At 42.3% G+C, this 7,828-nt stretch overlaps 1 protein-coding gene across 3 annotated transcripts in view; it reads left to right on the forward strand.

Moving 5' to 3' along the window:
* The first annotated feature begins 3,648 nt into the window (after positions 1-3,648).
* The window catches only part of KCTD20 (potassium channel tetramerization domain containing 20), a 27,343-nt gene continuing 23,163 nt past the window's right edge, over positions 3,649-7,828 (forward strand). For 2 of the 3 annotated variants that reach the window (XM_012804894.2, XM_023512917.1), the window contains exon 1: positions 3,649-3,992. The gene's annotated coding sequence lies outside the window, so the exon portion shown is untranslated. Of the gene's footprint in view, positions 3,993-5,189; positions 5,230-7,828 lie in introns of all 3 variants that reach the window. The other variant, XM_023512916.1, reaches the window with a different exon arrangement.

The following is a 7,828-nucleotide window of genomic DNA, read 5'->3' on the forward strand; positions in this document are numbered from 1 at the left end:
TGTTATACAAACAATTTAAGGTTGATATTAAGGAGGGCAATTTTATCTCATGAAAATGTCTTTTGGTATTCCTTTTAGAGATAATATTAGTTTGGGTGATAATAGTTTGGATGAGTTGATCTTAATACTAATAGTACCTTAGAGTTCTCTAGTGTTTGGAGGTTATAAATTACTTTTACCTATATTTTGTTAGTTTTTCCTCTTCATAAGAATCTCCTGGCAAAGGTAGGTCAGTGATCATCTTACAGATTGGGAAACCTAAACCGTGTGACCAGTTCAGTCAGTAAGTGGTGTAATGAATGACCACAAACAGAGGTCATTTGACGCTTCTCCAGTATTTTTTTCACTACATCATACTGCCTTATGACTATATCACTTTCTGTTGTTATGCTTCCTTTTGCACATACTTTACATATTCATAAACACTGACTTGGTTCCAAGTAGTCATCACAAATTCCAACTAAGCAAGGAGAAAGCTTTGTTTGGGCTCTTGGTTAACAAGCAGAAGAAATCTTTCTGAATTATCCTAGTTCCCATTATTTATCTTATGGTTTATTTGTTTTTCATTCTGAAGTTTCTCAGTGTGGAGATCAGAGGCCAGAACACATGCTTTGATAAACATGTTTTGCATATTTCTGGTTAATGAAATTTGGGGAAAGGCGGTACGGTTTGAGCAAGGTAAAAGAACCTCAGAGTTTTCTGTGGTATCTCTATGGATGATCAGAACCCATTTTGTAATAGGTTTTGAAGTTCCCTAGTTCAAACTCTAAAGAATGTATATTTTAAGTTTGTCGGTTTTTATTTTTCTTTTTCAAATGCAGTTTGCTTAAAATTCATGTAAAGTTAAAAACAAAACAAACTTCCCAGAATTCTTAGTATTGGGTTCAAGAATGAGACTTCTATGTTCATAAACAAGAGGCAGTGTGAGCTGTCAGGGCTGGTACATGGGACAAAAGGTCAGAGTCTGTTTGTAAACTGGTAACAGGAGTAATAAGAGATAAACATTATCAGTTTACACTCAGCCTCTGCTGAGGCCCTTGGTAACACACTTCTACATTCTCTCACTCCCCCATTCTAACGCCCCATAGGACTTTTATTTACAGAGGTGTATTGATTATTGACTCTCAAACTTAGTATTCTGTGTACTTTTAAAAAGTCCTACTGTTCTGAGATGAACTGTCCTGGCATGTGGATGAGAAAGGGAGGTGGCTCATGCCCTCATCACATTGCAATAGGAAATGTTTATAGATTGCTCTTCTGGCTATCATTGGAGACTAGTCCATATCCTTTGCCCCTTTGCCATTCCTGTTTACCTTTCGTCAAAATACGCTCTACTGAAAAAAAAAATCATCTAACCTTAATATTGTACCAGAAAAAACAAATAAATACATTTGCATCTAACTTGGTGTGGAGAAATATATTTTACCTGTTAAATAGGACTGACATCTGCCTTCAAACGTTTTATTTTAAAATCTTTTTATTGTAAGATAAAACATAGAAACAGAAAACCACACAAAGAAATATTTGCCTTAAGGAACTATTTTTAGGCTGACATCCTATACCCACTACCAGGTCAAGAAACAACTTCACTGCCCTTCTTAGAAGCTCCTTCCATGTGTCCATGTGTTTCTTCTCAATGACAACTACTCTCCCCCTATAAGTAACCACTATCCCGACTTACGGTATCACTTTTATTTCCTTTTTATTTTAATGATCTTATAACCCAAATGTGTACCCCTTCACAGTATAGTCTTCCCTACTACATACACACTTTTTTTTTAGAGACAGAGTCTCACTTTATTGCCCTCGGTACAGCTCACAGCAACCTTCAGCTCCTGGGCTTAGGCGATTCTCTTGCCTCAGCCTCCCAAGTAGCTGGGACTACAGGTGCTCGCCACAATGCCCGGCTATTTTTTGTTGCAGTTTGGCTGGGGCCAGGTTCAAACCCACCACCCTCAGTATATGGGGCTGGCGTCCTACCTACTGAGCCATAGGTGCCTGCCCCCCCCACACTTAAAAAAAAATTGATGTATCTTTTAATGTGCTTTTTTGTTTGTTTGTTTGCTTGCTTTGTTTTTTTGTTGTTGTTGTTTAGCAGGCCCTGGGAGGGTTTAGGACCCGCCATCCCGGGTGCATGGGTCCAGCGCTCTAACCATTGAGCTACCAGCGCCCAGCCTAATTTTTTTTTTTTGGCTGGGGCTGGGTTTGAAGGCACCCTACTCCTTTGACCTACAGGTGCCGCCCAATTTTTTTTTTTTTTTGAGACAGTCTCACTTTGTTACCCCTAGTAGAGTAATATGGCATCATAGCTCACAGCAACCTCAAACTCTTGGGCCTAAGCGATTCTCTTGCCTCATCCTCCCAAGTAGCTGGGACTACAGGTGCCCGCCACAATGCCCGACTATTTTTTGGTTGCAGTTTGGCTGGGGCCAGGTTCGAACCTGCCACCATCAGTATATGTGCTGGGATGGCAGCGCCAAAGATGGAGGCAGCTGGGAGTGCTGAGTCAACCACATAGAGGTGAGCTGCTCAGAAAAGTCAGCTGATTCACAGGTGACTAATGCAGCATCTTAACCTAGCCCATCCTGACTCAGATAAATACAATACTGTATACTTTACGATCATAAGTGAGGTGAAAGAGTGGAGATGGGAAATAACCCTCAAATTATAATGAAAGAATTGGTATCTTTAGTTTTGAAAATTAAAAGTTGTTGGTCCAGGTAAAGCAATTTTGCTATACAAGTATCCCTTAATCACATGAACCCTATTAAATGAGTCAAACGTCTTCACATCCTTTCTATTTCAATTCCAATCCTCATCTTTAGCCCTAATTAGTCTTCAGAGGCGCCCTTAGAAGGATATTAATCCTTAAATTTAAATCTCATTTAAAAATCATGCTATTAGTTTATATAGCTTTTAACAATTTACAAAGTTTGCATAATCAGCACAAATATTTAATTAGTTTGATTTTTAAAAGTAGCCACTAGAAACCATAACAATAAGAACTGATGCTATTTTTTTCCTTTCTGATTTTCCAGCATTCCTCTTATAGGACATGAATCACACACTGATTTTTTTTGTTTGTTTAAATATTTTACTCATTACACAACCAGTTTTCCAATAATTTGATTCTGACTAATTTAAAATTTGTTATTCAACAATGCTATAGCAGGTAGTTTCATGAAACTCAAAGTTTGATGAAAATGTGAGATTTTTTTTCTTTTGGCCAATAAGCATATCTAGGATAGCGACTTTTACGCCCAACGCGTTAAAGGGACTCCAGTATTCTTTCTTACATTTTCCCCAGACGTAGGGGGAGGTCGGGGTTCCACACTGGCTGTCCCAGGGCTGAATGAGATTATTCTTACAATTCAGAAAAACAACTAACTTTTCCGTCTTAGACCTTTAATAATTGAGCTGGGTATCCGCAGCTCGGAAATCCAATCTACCCCTGTCGTGCAGTAACAAGCACCTCTGCTAGAGTCGGGGTTGAGTGGAAGCGAGCCCGGGTACCTCCTTCCGTCTCTAACGGGACGTCCCTGGGCGGGATTCCCAGCGCGCCTTCCCGGCGTCCCCCGCGCGGAGAGGACTCTTAATGTGAAGCGCCGGGTGACTCAGCCGCGTGGCCGCGCCGGCCAGGGCGGGGGGCGCGCGCCGCTGCGGCACGGCAGGCCCCCACGGCGGGTTCCCGCGGTGGCTTCTGGAGGCGTGGGCTGCGCACGCCTCCCGGGTGGATTCCGACCCCACCAGTGCTAGAGCTTTCGTTGCAGGGAGCCGCGAGTAAGTGGCGGCGCGGACGGGTTCCGGCGCGAAGACCCGGCCGGCTGGGCGAGCGCGGCGGCGGGCGTGGCCCGAGCGCTGCCTTTGTGACCAGGGGGCGTCTCCTCCGGACGCCAGCGGCGGCCCGGACTCCCCGATCCAGCCGCGGGACTAAACTCGGCGCGAGGAGAACGTCGGCAAATGGGTGACAGGCGCCTGTTTTCGTGCTGAGGGTAAAGTCTGCCAATGCGGGGAGGGAGGTCTCGTTTTGCCGAAATGGTAAACACAGTACCGGGGACGGCTGAAGTAGAACTTGACTGCTTTCTGCAGGCCCCCGGTGGGTTATCCCGCCGGGAGAAGAATTACGAATGTTTGCTGGAATGTGTACTGGCAAAACATACGTAGACGCGTTTTTCTGGCAGTTAATTAAATCTAGTAAATTAGGTGGTCTGCCACACTTCCTCAACTCTGGAGCAGAAAGTGCATTTTACTCGGTCTTTTCACCCCTGCTCAGTGTCTTCCTTCCTCACCACCCGCAAATTACCGGCTTTCATCAGTGGCTCAGAGTGCAAGAGATCCTTAACCGGTAATTTTCTTTTAAATACAGCCTTACTTTCTATGGCAGACAGCGTCTTCAGGTTCACAAGCCCAGTTCTGCGCTATTAGAAAACTTCTATTTTGGAGTTTGATATTCTTTCTGAAAATTCCTGGGTTGAACTGATTTATTTTTAAACAAGAATCCAGTGAAAAAACTAACATGATAAGCAAAACTGTGAAGGAACTGTTTAATCAGCTCATGAAAATACATTTCCAAGTCTTCTAATTGTGTTCTGTTCGCTTTTAAACCACTATCGGCAAATGTTACCTGAGAAATTGTTTTTTTAGTGGTCCCTAAAACAATCTGAGGTCAGAGAACTCCAGCTTCAACTTCCCTATCCTGTAAAAAAAGTTCTGGGCCATAGTTGTAGAATATAAGGTTACTCCTTAATAATAAGGTTGCAGTACCCTAGCAACCTTGATTGTAGACTTCTGTGATGGGTCCCTGAGTGTTCATTTTAAGCAAGCACCTCCTGCCCTGGTCTGTTACTAGTGATCCAGGGACCACACTTAGAAAAACACCTTCATTGGGCTGGCCTAGGATATCTATCTATATATATGTACACACACACATATACACACACATATATATACATACATATTCACATACAGAGAGAGTTTTTTCAATAGATTTGGGAAGTATATGTGTTTTGTTACATGGATGCATTATATAGTGGTGGAATTATACAGTGAAAGTCAGGGCTTTTAGTATACCAGTCACCAAAACAGTGTACATTGTACCAAATAGGTAATTTTTGCTGGGAATTGTTAAAACTACTCAACTCCCTTATCCCTTTGTGGATGATTCCTCTTTTGCTTCTATCCCGACATAGGCCAAGAAGCCCTGATTCTCCCGAAGGCAATGTGAGGAAGGTTAGTGCTTTCTTGGCTCCTGACACTGGGATAGGAAATGACTTTCATACATATTCTGGTATTGCCTTGGTCATTTAGAACTAATAGCCTGGACTTGATTAATTTGTCCTTTTTCATTCTGAGGCCTGCTTCCAATATCATCACAGCTTAAGCAATGTCATTGAACCCAATCTCCCTCCTCCCAGCTCACTCCCCATAGAATCAAGGTGGCCAGTTCCCATGGTCTTGAACTCTCAGACTCCCTGGTGTATAAGGGTGCCAGTAGTATTTATGAGGACTTTCAGTTCAGTTGGACATTAATTCAGTTACCAAATAATTTTGTGCAAAACACTGTAGTAGGCCATTTTATCAGCAACATTGCAAATATGGCATAGAGTTGGATTGCTTCTTTGAGGCAGAAATGAAGTCTGGATAATCTCTACTGATGCCAAAAGCTTTTTCTGTTTGTTATTCCTCCTTCAAAGAGATGTATAGAAATGAGATTAGAGTTAGGCCAAGTGTTTCTGACTTTTTTCCTGTCTTTAGTATCTTTTTGGTATCTCATTTCTTTTGCTAATGGATCTTTTCCTGTTGATACACAAGATATAACATCTTTCCTTTTATAGCCCTAATCTGATCTTCTTGCCCCTCCTTAGCTAGGTGGAGTAACAAATTTAGGGGAATTGTTGGAAAACAGTGATTTCCCGTTGGAAGACCCAGAGTCAGGGTAATATGAGGCTTAGATATACAAGGGAATCTATTACAAATTTATTGAGTGCATTCCTCTCCTCTTTCGGATAAAGAATCTGACAGATGAGGTGACAGAGTGAGGACTTCTGGCTCCTAGCCCAGTGTTCTTCCCACTACTAAATAATATCAAGAAAAATGGTTCAAAACATGGAAAAGGTCCAGAGAAGTTGTGGAAGAAAACGGAGAGACTTTTATATGACTACAAAAACAATATTTTCGGCTGGGTGCAGTGGCTCACGCCTGTAATCCTAGCACTCTGGGAGGCTGAGGCTAGTGGATTGCTTGAGCTCATCAGTTTAAGACCAGCCTGAGCAAAAGCAAGACCCCCGTCTCTACTAAAAATACAATAACTGAGGCAAGAGGATCACTTGAGCCCAAGACTTGGAGGCTGCTGAGCTATGACGCCATGGCATGCTACCCAGGGCAACAGCTTGAGACTCTGTCTCAAAAAAACCCCCCAAAACTATATTTTCTTTTTCTTTTCTTTCTTTCTTTTTTTTTTTTTTGAGACAGTTTCACTTTGTCACCCTTGGTGGAGTGCTGTGGTGTCTTAGCTCACAGCAGTCTCAAACTCTTGGGCTCAAGCAATTCTCTTGCCTCAGCCTCCCAAGTAGCTGGGACTACAGGTACTTACCACAATGCCTTGCTATTTTTAGAGACGAGGTCTTACTCTGGTTCAGGCTGGTCTCAAGCTAGTGAGCTCAGGCAGTCTCCTCACCTTGGCCTTCCAAGTGCTGGGATTACAGGTGTGAGCCACCACACCTGACCCAAAAAACAATATTTTCTTATCTGGAAAAATGGAGATTGAAAGAGAATATGATCTAACCATATAAATCATGAAGAGTGGGAATACTAAAGTAAAAAACACGTAGGAATTTGAAATAAATAATGAAAGGAGAAGTAAGAGCAAGCAAGCAGATAGCTGTCTTATAAAACCCAAGAGAGATTATGAACTCAATATTTTATTTATTTATGTATTTCCAAGTAGCTGGGACTACAGGTGCCCGCCACAGCGCCTGGCTATTTTTTTTGTTGTTGTTGTCGTCGTTTAGCAGGCCCAGGCTGGATTCTAACCCTCCAGCCCCAGTGTATCTGGCTGGCGCCCTTACCACTGAGCTATGGGCGCCAGGCCTGAACTCAATATTTTAAAAAAAAGATTCAATAAAGGTTTAGATGTTACTTGGGGATTTTTTTTTTTTTCAGATGAGTCTCACTATGTTGCCCTTGGTAGAGTCCAGTGGCATCACAGCTCACAGCAACCCCAAACTCTTGGGCTTAAGTGATTCTCTTGACTCAGCTTCCCAAGTAGCTGGTACTATAGGCATCTGCCACAATGCCTGCTTTTTCTTCTTGTTGTCATTGTTGTTTAGTAGGCCCCTGGTGGGGTTCAGACCGGCCAGCCCTAGTACATGTGGCCAGCGCCCTAACTACTGGGCTATGGGCACCAAGTCACTTTGGTGATTTTTTTGAAATTAGATAGTAGATGCTTGAGCAGTGTCCAGAATCCTTTGAAGTATGCTTATCATCATAAATATACTATTGCCTTACCAAAGTTATCTTTGTGATTGAATTTAAAACTGATTTAACTACTAGCATCATCTATTTCTTTTTATCTTTTTATTTTTTTTTTTTCGAGACAGAGTTTGGGATTTGGAGAACATATGTAGGAAAACTCTGAAATTTAGAAATGTTAAGAATAGTGATTTTTAAGGGTTTAATACTAGGGGGGGCATTAACTAACATTTTAAGAAATAATCTGGGCTCGGCGCCTATAGCTCAACAGGCTAAGGCGCCAGCCACGTACACCTAAGGTGGCGGGTTTGAATCCCCAGCCCGGACCCGCCAAACAACAATGACGGCTGCAACCAAA

This window comes from Otolemur garnettii, unplaced genomic scaffold, assembly GCF_000181295.1.
Source record: "Otolemur garnettii isolate 467f Iridium unplaced genomic scaffold, OtoGar3 scaffold00031, whole genome shotgun sequence".
Classification (NCBI taxonomy): Eukaryota; Metazoa; Chordata; class Mammalia; order Primates; family Galagidae; genus Otolemur; species Otolemur garnettii.